The sequence below is a fragment of the Dromaius novaehollandiae genome, chromosome 6, assembly GCF_036370855.1.
Source record: "Dromaius novaehollandiae isolate bDroNov1 chromosome 6, bDroNov1.hap1, whole genome shotgun sequence".
NCBI lineage: Eukaryota > Metazoa > Chordata > Aves > Casuariiformes > Dromaiidae > Dromaius > Dromaius novaehollandiae.
Window position 1 is genome coordinate 8094479 of NC_088103.1, and position 13460 is coordinate 8107938.

General features: G+C 41.0%; 1 protein-coding gene across 1 annotated transcript in view; it reads right to left on the minus strand.

Moving 5' to 3' along the window:
• LOC112981614 (protocadherin-15) overlaps positions 1–13460 on the minus strand; it is a 1192166-nt gene that overhangs the window by 723256 nt on the left and 455450 nt on the right. Inside the window, exons 8-10 of the mRNA XM_064513568.1 lie at positions 11586–11711; positions 3655–3802; positions 2830–3107 (exon numbers count right to left, since the gene is read on the minus strand). The gene's annotated coding sequence lies outside the window, so the exon portion shown is untranslated. The remainder of the gene's footprint in view (positions 1–2829; positions 3108–3654; positions 3803–11585; positions 11712–13460) is intronic.

Genomic DNA, 13460 nt, shown 5'->3' on the forward strand with positions numbered 1-13460 from the left:
TTTTTTATCCTAATCTTGTCTTACAATATACTTACAGTCCCTCCTAGCAGATGAATATAATAAGCACACTGCTTTTGCCATTGTCCAGGTCTGTAATGAAAACACCGAACAGAACTGGGTCCTGCACAAAGCTCTGCAGATCCCATGCAATGCGCCTTTCTTTGCTTCTGAACTGGGAATAGCTACTCTCTAGTACGATTCTCTAACGTGGTTTGCATCTATCTGATGGTAGTTTTATTTAGAGCATATTTCCCCGTGAGACAAAAAAGAACATCTACTACATTTGCACTATGCACAAGAAACATTTCCCTGTTTCAGCAGAAAAAAAATTAGATAAATTAGATGCAATTTTTTCTCCTCATGACAAATCCCTTCTGGATGTTATAATTACCTCTCTTGGATTCTAGGAGCTTACAAAGACGGATGATTTGCTCCAGAATTTTTCCAGGAAAGGAAATAAAGCTTGACAATCTTGAAGAAAACTGAGGCGTGGACTTTGTAAGAGGAAAGCTAGAACAATGAGAAGTTAGACTAGACGTCTGCTGGCCCCACTCCCTCCTTCCTACCAGGACATATGCGAACAGCTGTGCTACAGGGGCTTTACAGCTACGCCAAAGGTGAGGCATTTGCAGATTTGGTAATAACCTTCTCCTGGTATAAGCAAATGCAATCTCACTGCTGCACTGCTTTGCAGAAAACTCCAGGCAGTTTCAGTACAGTGACTCCTCAGACATGGCCACTCTGGCACACATGGGAAGTTGTTGAGGGAAATAGTCCACCATCTCCTCCCAGAAAAGAAGTATTTGAATGTTTCAAAAGCATACTCCAACAGTGGACGAGACTGCTTTTCTGTGCTGTTGAAGGAAGCTAGAAGAAGGCACAGTAAAAATAAATCATGGCCACGGTACAACTTGCTAAAGGATGTAGTAGAATCTCTGTTACTTGACAGTTTGCTATCTCAATGTAAAGCTATACAGGAAATCACACTGGCTTTTGATATCTATGGGGTAGGGCTGGACTACATGCATGCATCTACACAAAAGGGTCCATTCGCTACTGCCAGTCCCTTATGAAGTCATTTATACTGACTGCCACCTGAGTTATGAAATAGCTAATAAAATTGTACAGTATCAGGATGGTAGCAAACTGCATTCCCACTGTATTTAGGGATGTTTTTGCACAAGGTGCAAGGCCTCATGCTGGAGTAACCTAGAAGAATATCTGATCCTCTGTCTGCCCTACAAGGATTGCAATTTTTGGAAACCTCTGCTTCATTCAAACTGCCTAGCAATTCGTGAGAGGAAAGCCCTATGTCCTACAGCTCCCTGTTGTGCAGCGCACAGCTGGAGCAGTCTAGCACAGGGACCTGAACGTCGAAGGAAGGAGAAAGCATAGCTGGGAATAAAGGCAGGTTTCTACTTTAGTGGAGTGGTCTGGTCCAACAGAGGAGCAGAAGTCAAATACATGGTTTTCACAGACAAGAAACACGTTGCATGGCTATAAATGGTATAACAGATAAGGAACAAATTCTTTCAGATGGATGACTGGCTATTCCGCTAAAGCGGAAACAGTTTCCAAAAATATTCAACTGAATCTTTTGTCACTGCTAGTGTTTTACTGGTAGCGAATGTCACAAGGGTTTCTACCTAGCAGTTTAGGACAGGAAGTGGAGCCTCCCTTATCCACCTACAGAAGCAACTGAGGAGCTAGAATACAATTAAGCAAAATGGAATTCAGCCAGGACCCTGAAGTTAATAACCTTTACTCTGAGAAAAGTGTAATGTTTAATGGCCAAAGAGGTTGTTGTAGCTCATTTGGTGGCTTCATATTAGCCTGAGGGAGTAGAGCTATCTTTGGTATTGAGCGTGTCACACTCAATCATGGTAGCTCTGCCCTATTCCAGACGTTCTTCAACAGCACACACTTACTGTCTTTCTCCATAATTGCCGTTACTCTGCTACTAAATGCTGAACACCCTTGATATAAACCTTTGAAACATAATCCATGGCATTTTCCCTTCACAGATTAATGGCCGGATTAATCCTAATCTTTGTTTACATCGGCATAACTCCACATAAACAGTCTCACTGAAGTTACTCTTGATTTATATGGGCACAACAGCAATAAGATCGCAACCAAAAATCTAAATAGGTAACTTGCTTTTCTCAATAAGGAAAGACAGAGAGAGGATTTCAGGTGGATAAAACAAATTAAATAATGAATTCACTTTTGAAACTATTTTTTGCAACCTTTAAGAATCTTTTGTCACTATCATTAGTGAGAGACGATGTTCCTGAAGAACGCTTACCTAACGAATCTTCTAAAAGTGACCGCTTCACTGTCCCTAGTGCCCACTGGGCTGGTGCATGTATTTCTGTTACTTATGTATTAGCCACTTGAGAAGAAAGATTTTCAATGTTTTTGGATTGACCTTTGAAAACATACATTACGTATTGATGAATTACAAGGAAGTTGGATGTCAAGAATCAGCTAAATCACGACTGACTGAAGCATCCAGTGTCTGACCAATGCAGGGAGGCATCTGAAGAAGCTCAGTCCGAATAATCAGCTCATCCTGTCTCAGGTAAGTCTAGATTTGCACAAACTGTTGTGGAATAGCTGCTTCTATGCTGTAGGACCAAGTATGAAATACTTGTTTCAGTCTAGGAATGAACTAAGATATCTAAGATAATAGCACATGCAAGCGTAAGTGAAACTTTAACAGAAATTTGAGGTTAAGACAAAAACATTACTGTTAACTGCATTTGTTTTACAGCCACATTATATGGAAGATCACCCACTGTTTAGCATGAATAGAAAAATACTTACACACGCCATGTGGCAAGCTTTCTTTGCATTATAGTGCCAGGGAGCCTTCTCAAAATGCAGTGCAGGTTGTTCTCTCTCAGAAAAAATGCTGACTCTTTTCTTGGCGCAAGGTACCACACATCTCCTGGACCCTGACAGCAGTACACAGATGTAGAGGAGAACATGCAGGGGTAGGCACTATAGCAGCCCTACTTCTCCACTGAATATTTGTTCTCCTTCACTGTCCTTGAACTTTCATGTTTTGATCCTCACTATTTTAGTCTGCATTATCAGTTCACCTAAGAAGAGGGAAAAGCAGTTATATAGTCTCTGAACACTTCATTTGCATTACCAAAAAGGCATCCATTCATATCCGCCTCTTCACTAAGCTTTTCTGGACAAATCAAATAAATTTTGCAGTAGCAGTTAACTTTTAAAAATTATAACGGGATGCTGGTTCCAAGAGAGGGAAAGAAGAGCGATTAAGCAAGGCTTGAGTTCAAGGTGTCTGGTATTAGAGACTTCGGGGACTTCAAGTTCTGCTATTGCACATACCCAGAACTGCCTCCACCTCAACAAGGCTGAGTAGTTCAGCGCCCCAGGAAAGTCCAACTGGTCTGTTCAAACTAGGCATTTCCATGGTTAGACTTCCTGCAAGCCATATCATGAACCTACCCAACAGGCTCAATGCTGACAAGACTGAGTTTGTATACACGCATCACCTGCAGCCACTTTCACCCAAATATATACACGGAAGTGCCAGTGGTGATAGTATCCTCTTTTTTTATGAAACAGGCTACAACAAACGCTCAAAGAGCCTATAGGAGACCATAGCTCTCTACCCACCTTATTCTGAAAAGGTCCAAAATGATATCTTCCACCTCCCAGAAGAGTTCCTTAAACCGAGGCTATACAGCTGTCCTAGGGGACATGAACATCTTCCAGCTCCATGCTGAAGTCATGCCACTTAATGTGACGACAGAAAAAGATGAACCTTAGCAGAAGAGAAAAAAAAAAAAAAAAAAAAAAAAAAGAGGAATTTAAGATTAATTGATCCAGAGAGAAGGAGAACACGTACAGAAGAACACAAGGCACTAAACCAGGTGAAGAACCCTGTGCGCTAGTCCCTCATATAGAACAGTTATTACAATTCCTGTTCAGTGTAAAGTGCCAAAAATAGATCAGCAGAACAGCAATCTAGGAAGCCTAAGTCACAGTTCTTGCTTCTCATAGCTGTTTCCTTATCGTTCACAAAACCATTCCCTGAGAATGTTGGTTTCTTAGTGTATTTTAAATGAAATAAAGCTGGGAGTCTCCAAACGTTCCAGCCTTAGGTAGACACTAGGTCACTGGTTAGAGACATCAACATGGTGCAGTTATCATCATTTCTGGTCATTTGTTCTCAAGAAAGAAATCATGGAACTGATACAGCACAGGTTTAGCAGAGACATATTGGAGGAAAAATGACAGATCAGAAATATTTAGCTAAAAAAAAAGAGACAAAGGGGAAATATATATAAGCAAATGAATGACATGAAAACTTGAATTCGTCATAGTGAGATACGTTTCCCATGAGACAGAGCAAGGGACCACTGAAAGCACTAAATTTGAAAGCAGTATAGAAGAACATGATTTTATATAACACAAAATTAATCCAAAGAGTTCAATGCTGCAAGACATTCTTGAAACAATGTTAGCCTTTTTTTTTAATTACAGTCATTTATGTGAAAACAAAGTTACATCAGATCATAATAAAATTACAAATATGAGGCTATAAAACTTCATGCTCTAGGAAGTAAACCAAGAACCATCAGGTGGAGGCCTGCAGAAATTTCTCAGATGGACAAATTAGGGAAGAGGACACTTCTGCACCTCTCTTTCATGCTCGTGGTTCAGGAAACTGCCTAAGACAGAATTCTGGACTAGACGGACCATTAGTCTGATGTAATATGACAATTCCTAGATTCTTATGTTTACTAATTTGAGCCTAAAACCCAAAGAGCCCTAATTATGAAATGCAAGCAATAATGTTCACTCGATAACATTTTCCTCAACGTTATTACACTTGACGGATAAAGTATGCAATTCTATTTATTTTTTAAATTAAGGAAGAAATTTACAGTAATATAATGCCAATGACACGGTTCTTGCTGCAACGCTAACTTGCCGAATAACGAGTGCGGCAGTAGCCCAAAACTAAGTAGGATACATGATGAGGCCTAGAAGTTGGATAATTGGGAAGAAGCACTCAAAACGAGGAAATTCAATTGAAAAGTCAATTAAAAAAAAAAAAACCATAATGAGGATGCAAAATGTAGAGTAACACATTTTCATAAAAGCCTTTGCTCTAATCAGGTGGTAAGCTCTTTGTTAATTGGCGGTTTTGTTAAGGTTCGTTAAAGAGCTGTGTTCTAGCCAGTAAATCTGGGCAGACAGCTAGGAGTTAGGTTTGCCTCTCAAGAGGAGGCCGTTTCAGCCCAAAATGTGTGCCTTTTTTCAGCCGGTGATGCAGTAAGTGGTATCTAGTGCTTATAGTCATCATTTATGCTTTTTTTTTTTAAATTTAGCTATATTAATTGCTAAAAACCATAGCTGCACAGCACACCTTTGAAATGACCATACAACTTTCATACACTGTGCGGGGTCCACTCATCACAGATTCTAGCTACGTTTCATCTATTTTGGGAGTTTAACTTACACCACTGTAATTTAACATTGTATTTTTTTCATGTCTTCATTCAAGCTTAGTAGCTACGTCTCTAGAACATGAAGTACTTTAAAGAATCAGTACATTTCAATCTGTGTGAAAATGTGAAGTTCTAATCTATTTAGAAGTGTGATATTTTATCATCTAGGAGGAATAAATCCTATTAATGTTTAAGAAAATAGGCTTCAATAAAATCAGGCACATAAATACTGTGGGAAAGCATATGGTAAGGTAATTTTTCTGTGATCATGTATAAGCATTAAGTACTAAAAATGCCATACAGAAAATAGAAAGATGGCATTATATTATGTACAGAATAGAAAATTCAAATAAAACAGCCAATAGCAGGATATTATCCAAAAGATTTATATTACGAAAAATCCTTCCTCACCCAAATAATCCAACAAAATTGCTTTTGATTATTTGGTTACTAACAACATTATTAGTTTGATGATGTTTCCATCAGTAATTTGGGATTCTCTTTAGCAAACGTAGGGATGGATATATTGGTTTGTGAAGAGGGAAATGTCTGCACAGCTCTCTCCTCATGACGCTATCCATACTGCATCCCACCTTTCCACGAGGTTAATTTATTTAATGCAATGGTCGTTTCTAACTCAGGCAAGTGGCCCAGCTTCCCAGGAAGCTCTCAGCAACCTCTGTGCTCTCGGAGACCTCTAGCTAGGCGGTCCTGTCTTGCTCTTTTGGGGAATAACTTAACATTTTGTTCCCTCACAGCACCTCTAAGTTCAGTCAATATGTCAATCAAAATCTAATCTATTCAGTTAGGTAAATCAATAAAGGCATTTATTACCCATTAAAAACATGCATAGAAAAATCTGAGTAAAGATGAATAAACAGAATGGGATAAAATAATCAGCTGAGGGGGCTGAGCAGCACCCCGGTTCGCCAGGGCTTGCCGCCGGACAGCCCACCCCCCGGGGCGGAGGTTAATTCCACCTCCCGTCAGCCTCGGTGGCGTCGCAGGGCTGTCACCTGTGCCGCGAGGAGCTGCAACCAACCTGCCGCAGCCCATCCAGAAAGGAGATGCAAGTGGAGCTAAGGAGAAGAGCGTTAGCGGGCACCAGCGCGGCTCAGCCACGGTGAGGCTGGACGGCTCAGGGCACAGCCAGGGCTGCTGCAAATAAATGAAGAACTTGGAGGAAGCTATTTCACTGCCTGTGCTGGGCACTTCGGTGAGCAAATTCTCCCATATATTTCTTCATGCCCCGGTCCCAAATGATACACCAGCTGCAGCGTGTATTTACTGGAGAAAGAATGGCTGAAGGAGCAGTCACTATGTTTAGACCCATGCAGCCAGAAATGGCAGTTTCCTTTAAAAACCGAAAAGGAACCAGGAAAGGAAACCTAACAGGCAAAACATCCTCATTTCAAGAAGATGCTATCATTAAAATGTCAGCACAGAGGAGCTCCTACTTCACAGCACACTGCTCTGGCATATTACGCAGAAGATTACAATAGCCCTTCCATTTTCATTAATTCAATGGCATCCTGAGATTGCCTTTCCCTTCCAGCTTCAAAGTCTTCCAGTAATTTGTGGGTATGGCAGAAGGGAGATTGGGGGTAGTATTCACTCAGCACGGAAGCTTCCCTGAAGGGAAAATTAGGGAAAATTTTCCTTTTCCCCTAAGGAAATGAAGCTATAATATGTTCTGCATAAAATCTGTATTTTCAAATTAGCCAGGATGATAATCAACCCAACACCGAGTAATGATGCTAAGAAGCAATTTAGAGGGTCCTCTAGGACATTCAGATAGGTCATCATCTGCATTAACTTAGGTGTTGAAAGGTAATGTCAGAAATGCTATGGCCTTAACTAAAAACTCAAATAGTTCTAATTTGAAACGTAATTGGGATCCACGCTATCTGAGCCGTACAGCCATAAGTCTGCTCTGCAGTTTGGCACCTACAGAGACAACTAGAGACAATGGGACGGTTTTCTTAAATAACACAAATGGCATTACCGGTCCTTAAGAGTAATCTCCAGCTGCTACTAAAACAGCGTTGAAATAGCAAAGGCCTCCTTAAAAAAAAATTTAAAAAGCAAGCTAATTCTTGCGCTTTCTTCGTGTGACTAACCTCCTGGCTGGCTTCGGCGGGACTGGTTCAAGGCGATTTGAAAGTGTTTGCCATTGTTTGTCTGTTTTTAACATTTTGCATCCATAGCGAAGCCCTTATAGGCAACAAAATGGGATGAGGAAGTGCAGTTCATAAGAGGAAGAGAGAGAAAAAAAACAGACAAAGAAAAGGACTAACACAGCCTGGGTACATAAAAAGTAAGAATTATTAAGACTTAAATTTCATTGATACAGGACATTGTGTTTTTAACAGACTGAAGATCCAGAAGGCAAATACTTACAAACTTTTTAACATTTGTCTATATAAACAGGTATTTCATTAAGCTACTGCAGTTAAAAAAAAATCTAAACACATATGTGATTATTCATAATATTTTGTATTCAAAACCAAAATGTATTTAGCAAGTTTTAATAGGCTATAAATATTGGCATTTTTTAATTTTGAAATTACTTAACTCAAATTACATTTCAAAAGAAGAAGGATCCAAGATATGTGCTATAGTGTGGTAACATTTAAAAACAGGAAGGCTATAGCAATGTGTGTTTCTGGCAAAATAAGATATGGGTGTGTAGACAGTGAAATAAGACAATTTTATTTACTATTAGTGCCCTCCCATCTACACTGAACATCATCAGGGTGTCAGCATCACTCAAGAAATGACATGCTGTGAGAAAATCACGATAATCCATTCACTTTGTGTTCCAAAATCAGTGACTATTTTTTTTTTCATGTGCTCATAGAATTTTTTTCCTCCTCTCAATAGAAATTTTATGGATTATTTAGAAGGAGGAGAATCTATACTGCATAGAAAATGTGTAAGTAAATTCAAACTGAATGAATAATTTTACATTTATGCAGTATCCTCCAACACATTCATGAGCTTTCCAAATGCACTTTACAAATTGATTTGCTAACTACATGGATTACAGGCATCATTTTCAGCCCCTCACGGGAGAAAGATAGCTACAGTTTATTATATGCAGCAGTGATAAGCAAAAGTTTAGTAAGTGGTGAGAGAAAGATGAGTCACTTGGAATTGCCAAGAGACTTTTAAGAGTACAGCATAACTATCAAAACTAGAATTGGACCAAAATAATGAAGTTAATATTCTTCGATTATTTACATTAGGTCGGACCTATATAACAAAGATGTACATCCTTTCCCCATCTTTTAAATACAATATGCAGAAGTGAGAGCAGGGATGCACAGAGTGAAATTTCACACCCCCGAGCAAAGCAGAGGAACATCTTGCGGAGAACAAGCAAGAAATGGCCACATCAACCCCCAAATTACTATCCCCAGACCCCCTGTATTTCTAAGCCACCACCACTCGTAGGATGTGAGCAAGAAAGTCCTGCCCGCTCACTGGAGCTCCTTGCTTCCCTTTCGTGAAGATTTCTAGAGCAAGAAGGCTTGGTAGGTGGGCAGAGCATCTTCTAGTCTACTAAGTTTGGTGGACAATCAGGTCAAAACTAAAGCTTCAAGTTTGACACCAGAGTTCTCCTACTGTTTGTGTCCTCATTTCCAGAAAACATGCAACAAAACAGGCATTTACTATTCCACACAACACAAAGAAACCTAAGATATGAATCATCTGAGTCATCTCTCTAAAAAATATGAAATATCAACATCTCCTTTGATGCTAGAGAACTAAGAATTGCCTACACCATGTTGGCCTCAAAGCAGCTGTTAGGCAGGTCCTTTCACAGAGGAGAAAATACGTTCATAAGCACTCCACTGAGTGAGAAATAATCTATATTCTTAATGGGCATTTCTATTCACGTATTTAAGTAATACGGCTCTCGAGTTTAAGTAATGGTTGGAGAAAACTAGTCCTTGCACACTCATACCCCTTGCAATGTTTTGCCTCTGGTGAAGGACACCCCACAGGCCTTTGAAACCACCAACTCGCCATAGGAAGAGATTTCCCTCACAGCCACTGCCGCTAGTATAGAAGCGAGATCCTCTATTGCTGGGGATCACTCGGTTCTGGGATGAACTGGCAATACATTGGTTTTGGTTCCTCCCTTCCCCAGACCCTATGGACAAGCAGCCTCACCACCAAGTGGGACACACGTGACTCGGAAGCTGCTTGCGTCTAGTTTAGGGCTAGCGCCCTCCAAAGCCCTACGTATCTGTGCAAGTCTTGACACAGCTACAACCTTGTGGCACCCAGCCCCCTTTGGAGGGTGGGCCACACGCGTAATTTTAATCGCGGGAGCGACTGACTAGCACCGGCTGACGCTGGAGAACATCAGAGAAGAGAAGCATGACTCCCCGCAAGGCCCTTGGTGTGCCGGTTGGAGCTCCTCTCCCAGCACCCCCTTTGGGGGACCCTTAAAAAAAAACAGTCATAACTTTTTAAAGCTAAAGGACCTAAACATGGAAGTATTAAGTCTTCTCCACAGCTGTTCTGTTTTCATTCCATCAACTGAGAGTGCAAAGCATCTCCGTCTGCGTGCTTGGAGAGGCGGACGCGCTCGCTGCGTGGCCACCAAGGGAGTGGTTTCCCTGGCAACGACCATCACACGGAAGCCCACTGGATATCCGGCTACTCCTCCGACTTTTCCTACTTGAGCTGCGCGGAGAGCTGAATTGGGTACCAAGTACCCAAATCAAATCAACTGCAGCACAAAGAGCAGCCTGAACATAAAAATACCAAAGTTGTTAAGGTTCTTCTATTTGCTGTTTAGTTAAACCCAGGCCAGGTTTTGCAGATAGGTAATATTTCAGAGCAACGTATCCACTTATTTTTTTTTCCTTCAAATTGTAGCAGGATCTGTCTTTCTTCTATAAACACAGTTTCACGGGAAGCTTTATTTTGAATGTGGTTTTAAAACGTATAAAATTTTAAGTAGCACTGTGCAATTTTTCCATCTCCCAGAGGTAGTTTATATGTTGTTTTATATTTTTAGAAGGCTCATTTTAACAAGGCTTTTAAAATGAACAATTCAAATTCTTATTATTTTTTCCCCAGTGGGTTTTGCTAATACAAAACCAGCAGATATTGTTTTAATATGTTCAGCCTATTTTACTATCTGATAAGAAATGTGAAAAAAATATGAAATTCAAATATTGCATTAATCTAATGAAAGCTTTGCTGATATTTGCTAGATATTTTGCTACTATTTGCTAGAAAAATGATCTTTACCCTCCTCAGTGCAATAGTGATCTTATTGAAATATGTACTAGGAAGTCTTTTTATATCCTTTTGGGGTGGTTTATAATAAAAGAACAGTGAATTTCAAATAATACAATAAAGATCCTTTATCACATATGTATTGCATTTTAAAACAGTTCAGAACCTCTGTTACATTTGCTGTCTATAGAAAAATGAACATTTTTATCACACATTTCCCACAATTCAGTTTTAACTTGGGCCAAATGAAAAAAAATATTGAGACGCACCACTGATCTGCATCAGGTGAAGGTCTGGCCCATCGAGTTTTTGGTGTGGCCAGTCATTCAGCTGTGAACATGGGTACGCTCATTTAACACAGACGATCACACGCATAGATGAAAAATGTAAGCCAGAAAACATGCCTCTTGGGCACAGGGGAGAACAAATCATGCTTTATAGCACTGACCTTAGTACAGCAACAAAGAAAAGCAACACAGCAAAGAAAGAAGTCTATATTTAATTTAACCTTCTCAAGACCACAAACGGACTCCATGTCTGTTCATTTTGTAAAATCTCTGTCTAACTTCTCAAGTTGAGGCCAGTAAAGCTCCCTACAGGCCTAGACAACTGTTGGTGATACGCAGAACTGCCATCCTCCCACCAAAGATCATTTGCAACGCACAGCCTAGGCACTGCTACGGCTGAATCCAGTGAGGACCAGCACTGCAAACCCACAAAACACGGAAAACTTGCCTGAAAAAAAGATGCAGAATCCATGGCAATTTTCAAGTGCTGGTCCCACTCTTGTTAAACTCTTGTTACGCAGCAGTGTAGAAATTAATCACTCACCATGATGTACAAAGGCTGAAGGTCTGGCCAGGGAAATTTCGATGCCCCCTCTCCTTTCCGGTACTGCTTCAGAGGATAAGCTCAGCCAAACTGGACAGTCTCTACAGGTCTACTGAAGTTGCATCACTGGCAGAACAGAAAGTAAAAGTCTAATGACTATCTGAATAAAATGTACATTTTCTGCTCAGGTTTTTGGGGGTGTTTCTCCCATTGGGCTTCAAGTAGAGGCAAGGACATTGAGCCAGACTCATGTGAGTACCAACTAATGCAAAAAGCAGTATTTGCCTCCTCAAAAATGCAGCTTTGTGGAAAGCTGCATTATTTTTGCAAGAAAATGATTCAAAAATCATTTGTCTGTGATTTAGTCAGTTGTCAGTACTGCCTTTACGTTAGTGTTGCTGTTTTCATCACAAATTCCTTGTGCTCTGAAGTCTTTTTAAGCAAATCAGAGGAAGAGCATGTTTTCCCAAGCAGGTTCGCCCTGATGGCAGAGCTGCCATCCCGGACCGCGGTGCAGGATGCCTCCCGAAGCCATGGCCAAGCCACGGCCAGTGCGATACTGTTAGCACCACATGGACTGCATTTCACTTTACACTTCAAGAGATCACGGCACAGCGTTAGAAATTTAAACCTTGCTTTTAATGTGAACACATTCATTAGCCTTAGGATGTAACTGGAATAAAGTAGGAAAAAGACAACATTCCTGTTGCAGGACACAGCCTGTATGTCCATCAGACCTCACTGAGTCATATATGTATATATTTTTTTCCCCTAAAGCAAGTCTGTTCAATGTGCTTTAAGAAGCAGGAGCACTGCAGCATTGGGTTTACTACTGCAATTCTAAGGGCGTATACACATGTACTGTTCCTACGAAATACAAATATTGATTCTAAGAGAATACAAAACCCTAACAGTTCAATAAAGTCTTTTCTAGCATCAGTAATAACCCATTTCCAATATAAATACTATAATTTTAAGGTCACTTACTAAATATATGGTTGCTTTCTTGAGGTCAGTCTGGCAATTTGTTTTCCACACAATGGAATTAGACAAAGTTAGTTTTTATTAGCATAATGTCAAACAGCATTAGAAAACATGGTTCAAGGGAGTTTTTGGCAGTCAAAATCCTCCTCTGAGAAATTACAAAGACCAAACGTATATTTTGGCAGACTGGATTACAACAGCTCCCACGGGTAGAGTTTTGGTACTGTTGTGATTTGAGACACGCAGCGTTTCAATGAAGAGTACGTCAGCAGACAAGCTTAGCAATACTGGCAGGGAGAAAGAGCTTTCTTCATTATTTTAACGCACATCCCTTTTGCCTGCCACCCACCCACGTATTTTACTAGAAGCAACCGAAAGGCGCCGAGGGGGTGGCGGGGGGGCAGCACGCAGGGCTCCCACGTGCATTTCCAGCGGGCAAGGGCCGGCCGGCGGCAGTGCGAGCAGGAGGCACCCGGGGCTTCCCGGCACGGAGGCAGCAGGTCACCGGCAAGAAACAGGGGCGTCTCTCCGCCGTGGGAGCTGTTTTCCTTTTGCTTGATGATGCCTGGGAGAATCACAAGCAGATCTGGGACACGACAGAGCTCCTGAAGTAAAGCAAAAATGGAAGTACGTGGGGGAGAGCCGGAGAGAGGGGATGGGATGGGATTTGACTTTCTTCTTAGGCTTGTAAGCGTACAAATTGCTTCCCCAGGAATGACTATGGGGCCCGTAGGTGCCCTCCCAGTAAAATTTTGCATGCCTTTGGCTGCACAGCAGTGTGCAACTACATGTGTACTCACATGCAAAGAATAAGCAAGTTTCTCCTCTCACTGCACTACGCCGCAGCGTGTGGGCTGCAGCCCAAACACTGACACCTGCTCCTTGCTGCCA